The 14,289-nt window shown below is 41.7% G+C and overlaps 2 long non-coding RNA genes across 2 annotated transcripts in view; one reads left to right on the forward strand and one right to left on the reverse strand.

Moving 5' to 3' along the window:
• LOC119718253 (uncharacterized) overlaps nt 1–14,289 on the reverse strand; it is a 60,545-nt gene that overhangs the window by 4,717 nt on the left and 41,539 nt on the right. The gene's annotated exons all lie outside the window — the stretch shown is intronic.
• On the forward strand, nt 5,287–8,567 carry LOC113845039 (uncharacterized). Its single transcript, XR_011812528.1, has 2 exons — nt 5,287–5,532; nt 6,891–8,567. It is a non-coding gene; the product is annotated as an uncharacterized lncRNA (long non-coding RNA).

Genomic DNA, 14,289 nt, shown 5'->3' on the forward strand with positions numbered 1-14,289 from the left:
CATTCAGCCTGAGCAATCAGCAGCTCATCAGTTGACCTCTGGCTCTGATTCTCAATACCTAGGAAGCATCTGGCATAAAGAAATCCCTCAGAGGATGCATGGGGAAAGAAATAGCTGCACTAATTAAGCCATGTAAAGTGCCTTGGAGAAGAGTGCTCCACTTCAAGGATACCCTGACATTTCTGGACCATTACAAGTAACAGCAGCAGGAAAATTTTCAGGAATTTAATGTGAAGTGTTTAACTGAGACATAGAGGAAAAGAAATGAGTAGAATTTAAAATTCATTCCTCCCTTACAGCTAAAACTTGTCAGCTTGGAAGACTTTGTAAATATTGCTAGCCACTAATGTGTCTTTATTTTGATTGCACAGGAGGTAAATCATCCTCATAAGCACGGCTGAAAACCACATTGGCCTGATGCATTTATGATGAATTCCTTGCTGACAGAGCAGATATAAATGCAATAGTCCTGTTGCCATATCCTGCTTAATACATAAACACCATTTTTCTAATTTATTTCCATCATATGAATGGAAGAGCACAGAGGAATGTTCTGAATTTTACACATGACAAATCTTTCTTTCTTAGAGTGAACCTGTAAAAATGCATCCCCTTTTTAAATTTATCAAAGATGAGCTCAGAGCATGGCCTAGGCTCTGAATATTTGGATATTCTGAGTTTAGTTCATACTCATCACAGGTGAGCAACACCTTCATTCTCTGTCAAACTGCAACGGCCTTTCCATACTTCTCCACATTGCTGAAGGGAAAATGAATTGGTTGTGATTAATACAGATGAGCCCCAACTAATAAAAGCCCTTTCCATCCAGGTGTTTTTATTCAGTGTTTGGAAGGAGACACTAATACTTGGATTGAGCCTCTCTAGATGCATTTCTGTTTTTCCTGTTAGTGGGAACACAGAGAACTGGATATGCAATCTCTAACTCTTCGCTTTGTGCCTCCAGCTATATTTAACTCATACACCAGGGCAACATTTTGCTACTACTACTAGAAAGAATTACTCCCTCATGGAAGTGGCTGATGATCCTGAAAAGAATCTGAGTACGAACACCCTACGGTTACAGAATTTTCTCCCTCCAACCTCCTAACTGGAGCAGTATCCTGCAGAAAGGGTAATTCAGATCCCACTGAGAAAAGTTGACTGGGAAAAAGAGGAGAAAAGTTGACTAGGAAAAACTGGAGAAAGTTGACTGGGAAAAACAGCAACATCTCTGATGACAGAGCCAAGGAAAAAAAAATCTATCTGACTTTTCCATTGCAAAGTTTCCATTGGACCAAAAACAAAACAAGAATTCAGTTTGGTTACGCTTGAGACTGGCTTTTGAAATAATTATCTGGGCCTCCTTTCTCCAGTTCTGGGCTCTGTGAGCTGCAGCCTTGTGCCTTTGCTCCTCTCCTATGGCCACGTAGCCTGGCTTGGGGAAATCTCAGTGCTGACTTGCACTTGATCTGCGTTTCCCTGTGGTCTGGTGTGCTTGCCTAAGCTGCCTTGTAAGGTAATAAGCTATTTGCAGGTTTAATACGATAAGGAACAAGAGAGTATTTATTTCTGTTGATTTATTTACATAAAGAATAATAACTGGCTCTCCCTGACTCAGTCCTGTGCTATTAATAAAGTCCGTGTGAGGAATATAGAAATTTACGTCACTTGTGGAACCTGTCAACATAACTAGTCTCTAGTTAGCATACTTTCCATGCTATGCGTCTCCATATAGACCATCTTTCAGGGACATGTGACCCAGAAATGTATCATCAGGACACATGTAGTCACCGGACTGATGAAAGGAATTCAAGGGGGAACAGCAGTAATAATGCTGCTTCCTTCAACCTCTGCTCAGCTTGTTGCTACTGCTCTCTGGAAGTTAGAGACATAAAAAAAATGTTGCTGTCCCCTTATTGGCCCTGCTTCTACCTTTCAAACTGCAGGCTTTTGTGCAATGCCATATTTTTCCAGAGACTTAAGGAACTAAAAATCCCCAGATGTCAGTTTTTAAAAGCAAATAATCACTCCCATGCAATGGCTGAAAGGCAAATTTGTACCTAAAGACTTGCAACTGGCATCACTGACATTTTTCATTGCCCAATCAAAATGTTAAAAATAAAAATAAACAGAGCCCACAAAGAGAAAAATACACTGGATTTTAACATTCTTTCACAATTCATAACCAAAGCTGCGGTCAGCAACATGGAGCGAGAAAGACGTTTGGTTATAATAATCAGTCTCACTGGTGTCGGGTGGAAACCTTCCAAATTAAATGGATGTCCAAATTAGAGACATTCAGACTAAAGATGAAACATCACAAATAAGCTCTTTTGTCTAGAATAAATAGAACCAAAACAGTCAAACTCTCAGGAAGATAACTGATACAACATTGCTCCCTTGGGCATCTTTGTTAGTGATTAGCCCTGTCTGCCTTAAATGCTTAAAACAATGAAATTAGTGGACAAGCTATTCTCTGGGCATGAACTGTCCTCCTAATCTCTGCTCACCAGGTCTCCACACAGCCACATCCTTCTGATGCCCCACTTCTTCCTTTCAGCTTGCAGCTGGTGAGTCACTCCAATCAGCGTGGCCATCAGGACATTCAACTACTAAACCCGAGTAACCCTTGATCTCACTGCCATTATATATTTTCTTTATTACTTGCCCTCATTGAGCCAAATCTAAACTTAGGGCGTCAGCACTTTGGGACAAAGCTCCTGTCACGTGTGGCATGAATCCCCCCTCGCACAAGCTCGGCATACCTTATGTAAGTATAAGCGCATTAACTGTGCAAAGGGATGAAGGAAAGAAAGGACCACAGTCCTCAGGCCTAATCAGGAGCCTTTTGAAATCAAGGGTGAAACTTCCACTGGCATCAGGCAGGAAGGGACTGATCCTGAAGGTGCTGCTGAGTGCTTCTTGAAGCGTCGGCATCTTCAAGTGTGAGAGACTTCAACTTGTGGAAAATAAAGTCCTAAAGCCAACACACAGTTGTAAAGTGAACTGTGAAGCTCCTCCAGAAACACTTAAAAAGTTACCCATCATGAACGACTCATAGCATTAAGGACTCTTGAGATGTAGGGGCCACTATAGGATATTTTATCCTTCTCTCTATATTCTCTCTAGAAAGAATAATAGAGACAATATAAAAAGTAAGATTCAGTTGCAGCAGAGGAATGCCTCTAGTTGTAGGAAGCTAAGTGTTTTCCACTGAAGTTGAGTAATCTTCAAAAGATGACTATGAGCTGTATTTCCATGCACTGTACAGAATTCTGTACAGTCTCTCCACTTCCTGGTCAACATTACCCATACATTTTATATTAAAAAAAAATACACTATGTTACATTATATAATTTAACTGATCTTAAGACCGCCTCCAAGTCCAGTTCGTAATTAGAATACGCAAGAACATCAACGTGGCAGCACTTTTGATTATGCCTGTTGACAACAGATGCTTTAATGAAGAAAAGAGCAAAATCATATCCTGAACGTAGTCAGTGGTTGATTATCCACAGATGGATTATCTGGGTACTGGATCAACCCACTGGCCTTCCCCTTACAGCCTCGACTGCACCACAGCTATGACAGACACAACACAACTGCGAGCTGTTTCCTGGTGCCTAAGGTTATCCCTGTGCTCTAAGGAAATGCACTTACCACATTTTAAAAGATGAACACACTGAATAGTCACAGGCTTACTGACATATGTTTTCTATTAACTGTGGCTAATCTTCCCCCTCCCTCTCCCTGCCCTTCTTCATTATCTGGATAACTGGCTGCAGACCTTCTCTGAAGGAGTGGTTTTGGTAGTCATCACAGGGGTGGATTATGAAAGCAGGAGCTCAACCGTGCAAATATCTTAATTATAGGAACAGAAAGGCCTCATCACACAAAGTTTCTATCTTCCAGACCTCTGTATTACAGATCGTATTCTGCATCCTGCAGTCAGCGCTGACACCTCTACACAGGCCAGGCTCCCTCCTCCACAGAGTTCAGCAGCACAAGGTTTGTCTGGAGGAAATCTGTACTTCAAACATGAATTTTGGTCGAGTTCGGTGATGCAGAAATATATTCAAGTAGCTGCCTGCAGAAAAGCAGGGTACAGGCAGCAAGCAGTGAGTTCCAGTTCTCTTTGCAAACATCCTGTTGCAGAGGTCCTTGTTTGTTTGCTGTGTCGATAAGCGACAGAGGGGCTTCCAGGGTGCGAAGGCACTTTTGGGGCTCTGTGGCAGCAGGAACTCCTTGCTCACTGGGGTGGAGCTGGCAGCCTCTGGCTAAGAAACTAACTGGTCACTATCCAAACCGCAAGGATTTCAAAACATATGGTACCCATGGGATGGATCTACCCACTTGCAACACATTGCTTTCTCCTTATGCCATCTACTCTCTTCCGAAAATCCCACAATTTCTTTTATTGCAACTTAGCTCAGCTTCCTTCTCTGAAGGAAAAATACATGGAACTTTTGGACTGTACCTAATGTAATAATTCTGTTCCCAATTTCTGAACTCTCCTTTAACCATAGCCCAGGGAGTCAGCAAAGGGATAAGTTACCCTGAGCTGTGCAAACACCTTTTCTTTACTGCAATCATGGGTATCCAGAGGGATAGAGAACACACACATCTGAGGAGCAAGGAAGGGAAATAAAGATCTGACTCAGAGCTTGGAAGAGTCCGATGAGGCACCGGGAATACTCCAGACCTGGGGAATTAGCTTGTTTTATTGGAGGTGAACAAGGATCTCAACCCATGCAAACAAAATTAACAAGAAGTTTATTTTTACATTATTTATCCAATGACATGGTCATGTCACATCACTTCAAGATCTCTCTTCTTAACCATAACATTCTCTATGGGAGATGGAAAAAGCAGAGCTTGTAGTCATTTGGGAAGAGTTGGTAGAAAAGGCCCACCTATGAATTATTAGCTAACAGTAGACCCCTCCTTTTTTGGCTTCTGCTTTCTGATTTGGATAAAATTCTTCCCTCTAGTACCACTATTATTTGCCTGGGATTTATTTACTTAGCTATTGACAGTCAGGTACTCAAGGGGTTGTACTTTTCTTTCCACTGGACACTGTCACTCTGAGCTTCCAGGGAAGCTGTATCACCCACTGCACATTCAGTTTGGAACTGTGAATTCTCCGAAATATCTGGTGATATAAATTCTTGGAACGGGGGGGGGGGGGGGGGGGGGGGGAAGGAGCCTTATGCCATACATATGAGAGCATGGCTACACAGAGATAATACCTGCTGGTAGGTTTTTTTAATGCTTTCATCATCTACATGTCTATATATGGGCTGTTACTGGAAATCATGTGACTTCCTGAAGTTTAGTTTCCCCTTCTTGTAAACACGTACCAAAATTTCACTTTCTGATTGCCTGAAAATATACGTGAGGTGCTTCACAGTAAATTTTTTGCCCTATAAAAATTGGTATTTATGTAAATAATCCTTAATTTATGCTAAACTTTAAAAATGCACTTCTTGGCCACTGACAGCCTTTATAAAGCTTGGACGCACTGGCACGAAGGTATGAAATTTCTTAAGTTTCATTATTTATGATGACATTGGCATCAACAACAAAAAATTACTTAACTCCAGTGATAATAAATGCACTCAGCTGCATTTTCTCTGAGAATTTCAGCATGCTCAGAGCATGGGGGAACTGACTCAGTCTTTATAAGGAGAATGAAATAAATCCTGCTAATTATATCTGTGCTGAGAGTGGGATCTACAATCCATTTATTATATTAGAGCTACAGGGATCTGGTATGTTGTTAGTAAAGTGTCATTAACAATGTAGCTGTCTATGCTACAGGCACTCTGAAAGATCTTGAAAAATCATGCTTCAGATTAGGTGAAAATACTTCAAACACACTTTTGTGGGTCTTTTCTTCTTGGAATATACTCCCCCATTAGATGAAACAATGCCGGCAACTCCACCAGGAACAAAAAGAAAGTCTTAGCTGCAGCTGGAATTCAGAAATAGATATTGTGCAGCACCGAGAAATACTGTGCATTGTTAAAGGATTCTTTGAAGGAATGCAGGGCTGGAAGTCACTCCCCTGCCGTTTTTCAATTCCCTATTATTAAAGGCCATGTTCCAGAATAGCTCTCAGAAATAGCTAACAGATTGTTAATTAATAGTCACTGTTATATAGGATTAGAAATAAGGGAAAAACAATTCAAGAGAAACTATAACGTTAGACCCCACCCAGACCATTTTGTAAATGGTCTCCGTGTTGAGATTCTTGTCCATGCTTGGATCTGCCAGGAGTCTGCCTGGTTCAACCACTGGTCCAGCTGTGGCAGAGAAGTCTCTATGTAGCAGTACGTGTTTGTATAAACTAAGAATAGATGACAACATGAGAAGAGGAAGGAAGAGAGATCAGGAATGCAACGAATGAGATGATGCAAACTAATTGAAGCCTGAAAGAACTTGTTGAGACCTTATCCTGCTATAGATCAATTGCTGTAGTTAGCTGAGCTGCTCCACCTTTCTGATAAATTAGAATAAATTCTGCTTAATTTCAGTGCCATTCATATCCAGACTTATGTGTGTGTTTGGCTGTCTCTAGAATATATATTAGGAAATTTAACGGAAAGCACCTGATAGCATCAGTCAGATAAGATGGCTGATGTTCCCTTTGCATCCCAAAATGTTGTAGAAATAAAAAATAATGTTTTCAGCTGAGGTGACTCAGAAATTTGCATCAGCTTGCCAACTTGGAAGGCCCTAGGATGTTTGCTTCAAATAGTATCTTGGTAACAAATTCATATGTCACGTTCACATACACAAATCCATACATAATGAGATTAAAGGTCACAGCTCCTTAGAAGACGCCCTGTTAATACTGAAATATATAAAAAAATGTCTTCTGTTTACAGGTAGAACACATACTCCGAAGGTGCTTCATTAGATGAAATCATCTGTCTGTTTCTACAGCTATACTCCCTAATAGCCTGCAGCAAGAAGAGCCTCTTGTTTATTTTCTTTTTCCCATGTTTTTTAATCTCTCTCTCTTTTTTTTTTTTTTTTTTTATCATACCTGGCTTTCACATGGGAGCATTACGTTTCATGTAAAGGACTTATTCCAAAGACTTACAGATTTTGGGTAGGCAGAACACATATTTTGTCCAAGAAAAGTTCCCTTCAGTATCTAGGAGCTCCATTAGGAAGGTAGGAATGAGCCCTTATGTTATTTATCGACAAACGACATGTGAACAGTTTATTTTAAGGGTGGCACTACAGAGATGAACTCTATAATCTGCAGTAATAGAAAAAATTAAGAATTGGAATATTTAAACTGCATATGAGAATCAAAAATTCCTGCCAGGCCTCTAGAAAACTTCCCCTGCAAAGAGGATGCCATGTATCTTGAAATGTTTACAGACAGCATAATTTTCCTCATAAGTTATTCTGCAGACTGGAAAAGGTATATGGGGAAATACTTTGGAAACTAAAGTCATATGATTTGATGTGTAAAATCAGCCGAGCTGAAATGATAAATTCTGAGTACAGCATTAAATACCAGTTATCAGTTTCTTACAAGAAAATACTATGCTTTGGAAGTTAAACATCCACACAACTGGGGCAAAAAATCTAATATTTGGCATTTGCGCATTTGACATGAAATAAAGAAACCTCCGATTTAGAGTTCAACGTGTTTCAATGGATTCCAAATAGCCTCAAGGGAAGCTCCAAAACTAAAGGTAATTATGAAAATAAAACCTCACATTTCTCAAACCAAAGGCTTGGTTTAAACTCTGAAGAGAAACTTGTAGAGACCAGTCCAGACTGGATCACCAGAACAGGAGATAAGGGCTGGTTCTGCACCAATCTGGTCATGTCTGAAACACGCCTGTAACTTTATATATGAATGATCTCTATGGCTTCAGTAAAACTATTCCTGCACTTGAGAGATACGCATATATAAGTCTTAATTGGGTCTTACCTACAAATTCAGTCTGGAGCATCCTGAAAAAAGCAAAGCTTCCATGGCCCTTGACACGGAGGCCTGAAGGTTAGGCATCACTCGCTTGACCAATTAGCTGCTATTTGACGCTGTACAGGATTAGTGGTTCAAAACAGGTACAGGCTTGGCATAAGTTCGTTTAATCATAAAAAGGCTCACGGAGTCTTTATCTTGCTAGAAACAATCAGCAGCAGAGAGTTTCCTTGCTCAGAAATCCCTAAGCCCACCCCACCGGTGGGGTTAAGGCTCACAAAGGCCTGCCTTTGCTTGCTCTCAGGGGCTTGGACACAATACCTTCTCCTGGCTTCCTCTCTCTCCAGCACCTGTGGCTCCAGGTCAATATTTTAGTCCCTGTAACAGGAATTGGGATAACCAGGAAACTTGGCTCCGCCTTGCCCTGCAGCCTAGTACCTCCAGCACCGGCTCACGGCGCTGCACTCAGTGCTGGAATGGGACCCACCGGCTCCGTCCCAGAGCCTGGAAGACAGCACCCAGGAAACCCCCAGCCACAGCGGGATGCAAAGACCTCCCTGGCCATTAATTCCTCTCAGCATAACACTACTAAATAAATACCACACGACATTACTGACTTTATCTCCGCATTGTTCCTAGCACGTAGCCACAGCTAGGTATTGCACCACACAGACCTGATATTTGCTTTATGATGATGACCTGTGTTGTCTTATTAACCTCCAGACCTATTTCCCGTCCCTGATTGAACCTGCGCTGTTGCTATACTCCCTCCTAATTGCCCCAAATCTATTGCTTTCCTCCTCCATGCCCTTGGATAGCAAATAGGGTGCTATAGACATTGTTCAAGATATCCATTGCATGGTGCTGACACTCCTCTCGTACTGACGCTAATTCAGTATTGTAAAAGCCCACATGACTTGCAGGTGCTCTGTTTGTTTTCTGTGATGCTCAGGAGAGAGTTCAGCAGGTTCCCTCAAACCTCAGAGGCATGGCTGCAAGGGGACTTGGACTGCTGAAACCCCAACATTGGAGTATTGACAGCAACCCAATGCTCACCGGGTGGTTCTCTGAGTCCCTGGGCTGAGCACCTACACCACGGACAACCACTTACTGCTGCTGGCACAAAGAATCACCAATATTCAATGTTCACAGACTTTTACCAAACACTGCTAAAGCTGTATTCTTTTTTTATGTTTAACAGTGACAAAACAGAATTAGTAGTATAAGCAATGCTAATTTTCTGGTCTACTTGTATTTTCCACCTTTTTCATACTATGAATATTATAAAGTAGCCTGCAGAAGTTCCCGGTAACAGTGGTTCTCTTTTAACATACATAAATTCAGGGCCTAGCTTTGGTAGTTTTTGAAACACAAGGATAGTAAAGAAGGCCATTCAGAGACTCAAAGATGCACTGCCTTATTTCTCTATATGCATCAGCTGTACATACCTTATTCTGGCCAAACATTAATTGCACCAAAAATTAGGTTTGCTTTCACGTTAAGGAATACAATTCAGCAGCCCAGACTCCTCACAGAGGAGTAAAGCTATGTCCCTCCAACCTCTTGGGAGATTAATTTGACCTTCCAAGTTAGACTCTCAAGCTTTCTTACAACCTTAAAAAGCTTCCATCTCTTCGGCTCAACACTGTTGAATCTTGTTTTACTTGGCAGATCCTGTTTCCCACAGACCTGCCTCTACTCCACTTCTTTGTCCCACATCCTTCCCTCAAGAGCCTCCCTTGCTTCCATCTCCCTGGTCATCTTGGACTCATTTCCAGAGATCTACTTTTAAAAATACAGCAGCATGCTATAAACAGGCCAGTCTTGTCAGATTTAAAACTCACTCAAGTCACTGCCTGTGAAGCAGGAGAGAGGAAAAAGGATATTCTAAGGGACCCCCTTGACATGACCATTCATCTGTCTAGATCAGCAGTTCCCAAGCTTTTCAGCTCGCAACCTCGTTTCCGGGCTTGTGACCTCTCTTCCATCAGCACTCCACGGGGCACGACCCTAACTTTGGAAACTTCTCATCTGGATCAGTCAAAACTGACGCCTGAAGAATAATTTTCCAATCGATGCCATGTTTGTTTATGCTGCTGAGTGGCGTGATTACACTGAAGTTCAGGTTCAAACTTGTCTCTTTGCTTGTTTGTAAGTCTGGAAAGAATTTCTGGGTGTCACTCACCCAGCAGAAAGTGAACTCTGTAACTTTTGACTGTTCTGGTTAGAGACAATTATAACCCGACTGACCTGGTGTGGCATTAATGCACTTGGCTGCACAGTTCAGTTATGCCTAGATGAAGCAGGGATTTTGCTTCTCTGTGAAGTCTGGAAAAATCCTTGTTTTCTATACTTGCACAATATGACCATTCGGATGTAATGGGTACTATACCCAAATCTTTCCTTATACAGTAACATGGTTTCATTTACTACACCGTGTCTCCTGACTGCCTCTCACATGCATGCTATTGGATGAACTCTAATGGCCTCTTCTCTTCACATCAGTTTGCCTCTCTTTATGGTCATGGAGAATGTGTGGTTAGTGAAGTATTTAATATTCAGATTTCTAGCTCCGCTCCGTCATCTTTGCTCTCTGGTTAAAGGGTGGGAAAACACAATGGCAAAGCAGACAAGGATTTTTAAAACGCTACCAAAAATGCTAAACTCTCAGAGCATTTGCAGTTTGGATGTGCTACAGCTAATACTGCTTTGGAATTCCTCGAGGTTAAAATTATTGGGAACTTCTCAACTAGCTGTTTCTCATATTTTCACATCATGTCTGTGCTCAGCCTATTTGTCTCTCTGTAGGGCTCATTCTGCTCCTGCACTACTGCATTAAAGGCCAGTTCCTTTAACTTTGCTGTCCATAGAATCTCTCACTTTGTTCTCTTAGTCTAAGCTCAAAGCAGTTGCTTGACTTTCTGTTTGACCCCAGTGTACTTACTTCAATGTTACTATTTTTCAATTTAAACAGCCAAGAGATATCTGCCTAGACACACCAGGATGGAATGTGAGGAATGTAAAGTGGGAGCTAGAGTACCGACAGCACCTGGGAGCAGCTAGCCTTCATACCTGCCTTGAAAAAAAAACAAAATAACTCTCACATCCAATGGGGACCAGTTAATATGAGCATCTGAAAGGACCTACCACCGTCCATGCAGCTGAAGGGGATCAAGTTGCTTAAGATCAGTAGAGAAGACAGAGGAGAAATATGTTTGGGGTCACTCAGGCATGTCTGAATACACGAGGCAGTTGGACAGAACCCCTTTCTGCAAATATTCAGTCTCCGTATGAGATTTAAGCATCTGACTTCAGTTGCTGCCAATAAAAGATATTAGGCTGAAGATGTTTCATCATGAAAGACAACCACTGAAGCCAACATGAGGGCTTCTTTCCCTCAAATATGAGGGCAGAGCCCCACAGCCTAGTAGTGAAGGTCAGCAAATGATGAAAAGCAACTCCTACTTTGTTAGAATTAAACTTGTTGAGAGCCAGAACACAACAGCAGCAAGTTCCTGTTGGAGCCTGCAGTGATTTGCATGAGACCATCACTCCTCTGCTAATGCACAGCACTTTCACAGAAATGTTGCAGATCTCCACTGAATTGGGAATGGTTTTCTCTTTCTTTTTTTGTTTTGTTGACATGCTGCTTATAAAAGTGCACCAAGGTCACGTTTGGCTTCCTCCGTGCCTTTATGAAATGCAAAACTAGCAGAGATGTCAAAGGAATCAGGCTGAAGAAGCTGGTGTGATTACTGCTGCAGAGCTGAGCATACTCTGGAAAGTCTCTGCCAGAAACCCATCCAATTTTAGCCAGGGAGGATTCAAACAGACAAGAGATTTCAGGTTTGTGAGGAGATTTGTCTGGTTGTGGTTAGGTTTGCCCTTTTTATTATTATTCATTAAATATATTTGGATTTAGTTCAACTGAGTTCAACTGGAATAGAATTTCTTTTTTTTTTTTTTTTTTTTTTATATATATATTTTTTATTTTTCTCCAGAGAGGATGGAGCATCAGACAGGTTCTGAATCTGCAGATAATAATTCTACCTCACGGTCAGAAAACAGGCACCTTTGTGAAAAGCACCCTGCATAAAGGAAAACCTGTACTGTTATGAGAAAGACTCTCCTGGCTTAGAATAGAGGGTCTTCTCTCAAAGTTTACAGGACAATTCAGCTAATATTTGGGGTCTTTGTACTGGTCCAAAGAAACCAAACAGTACATGGAAGTTTTAGAATGTGATAGATTTCATCTTGCCAAAGACATTTGGGATTTCATTTTAGCAGCATGGGGAAGATTAGAATGCTTTTGAAAAAAAATATAAACCATACAAATCTTCCATGCAATCATGTAACAGCAGCAAAGCAAGGAATGAATAGAAAGTCTAAAGTGAATTCTGCTGGCTACTCTGATTGCTCTTGCAAATAAATGAGAAGTGACCTGGCGTTTCTTGGTAATGCTCCCAGTGCCAAGGACTGTATATCAAATGACACTAAGTCCCATAAAAGGGACCAATTCTGTTCAATTTATTACAGGAAAGATAACCATCTTTGCTCATTTTACTCATATCTGTTCTGAATCTGTGCCCATGAACTGTATAGTGGCATAAGCTATATAGTGGTGGGAGGGAAACAGCTGGTGAGAGAATCTGGCAAAGTATCAAAGAGAATTCACTGAAAAGCTGTAATTCTGATTAAGAATGGTTAACAAAGTTCAAGGAGTCTCCTATGGGATCTTGTACCCACTAAAGAGAACGGATCTAGATCCTACCAGTAAAAACTGAAAAATCCACGTAGTCATTGAAAGGTGAGAATGAACTTTCTAAAACAAAAGGAAGGATGCAAAAGGAATAACTCACCACAGTTTGTTACCTTTTGACCTTCAGTGGCACATTATGCCCTAAACCAGCTCCGCAGAAAACAGAGAGACAGAAAACAAGTGCTACTAGATATCAACATGAGAGCAAGTCTTATTCCACCATTTCTCAAAATAAACTTAGTTATATGATGGTAACAGATCAATTTTGAGACACCAAATTTTCAGTCTCAAAGATAGAAACATTTTATCTACCTCTGGGAAATGACAATGATCCTGCAAACTTGGATGCCGATGCCTGAATTGAGACAATTTTCAGGGAAGGTGCTGAAAGGCATGAATGTCAAACTAAGACCAGGGAACCTGAAAGTAGAATTGTACAAGAGGATGAGTCAAGATAGCCTACTGATACTGGGGTCAAGCAGTCAGGGAAAAAAATAACAGGGCACAGGGATTTGAACCTGCATCTGAACGTGTTTACTTTCAGCACAGCATCATCCATATTTGTCACAAACAAAAGCAGAACTTATTTCTGTCCATTACCCTTGAGGAATGCTGCAATATTGCCTTATGACATGGTATTCACTCGCGAGCTAGGCACTTTTCTAAATTGAGTGCTTTCTAACACCACATAATCTTTCAGACTTGCTTCTTTAGTGCGTGCTTTTTTAAATTGTTTTCTGTCCAGTGACTTGGAGTCACATGCTTATGCCACTGATCATTCAGAGATTCATTTCATAAAGTCTTTGGGAAAAGACTGAGGCATGCCTAGATAAATAACAGAGCTACGTCTGTCACTGAAGCTCCCTTATCTGCCTGGAACAAACTGAAGACGGGGAGATGTTTCCACAGTCAGCACCAGAGCTACCACTGAGGAGGGAAAGGTGCTCACCTGTAAGCTTGAACATGAGGGCTACAGCTAAGGAGCAGAACAGCCTGAACAGCTTGTTTCAATCCACTGACCGTGTAAAACATTTACAAGTGGAAGGAAGTGCTGGGGTTGTATGCGATCAGCTCCTATTGTTTCATGAAATGCATCTCTGCAGAAGAGGCAACCAATACAGCCAGGGGCTAGGCCATGTCCCACAGGCACAGACAGCCAGAGCGAAAGCCAAGAGGGTGGCACGGACTGGATGGGCTCAGTCACCTTGTGGGAAAGAGCAACGGGGACTCTCATTGCCCCTGGCTGGTGCCTGGTGGCTGTGGAAGGAGCTCACAGTGTGGGATTTGAGTGAGCTGTACTGGTTTGCTTTCAGATCTTGTGCTTATCACCAGAAATTAATAACATGCCACTGGTCTGGAAGTGTCAGTGTACCTGTGGAAAGGTAGCACCCTGTTCCCAGCAGTCCTCGTTGCGTATGCATGGCAAGGATGAAAAGGGGGGCATTGCAGTTTTAGACGGACAACGTGATTTTTGCATTCTTGTAGGTCCCTTCTTTCTGTCAGGTATGAATTAAAGCACCTTGAAGGCAACTCTGAGGTGTGCTCTGAGGTGTGAGGCTGCCCCAGTGCCAACGATGGG

Source organism: Anas platyrhynchos, chromosome 13 (assembly GCF_047663525.1).
Source record: "Anas platyrhynchos isolate ZD024472 breed Pekin duck chromosome 13, IASCAAS_PekinDuck_T2T, whole genome shotgun sequence".
Classification (NCBI taxonomy): Eukaryota; Metazoa; Chordata; class Aves; order Anseriformes; family Anatidae; genus Anas; species Anas platyrhynchos.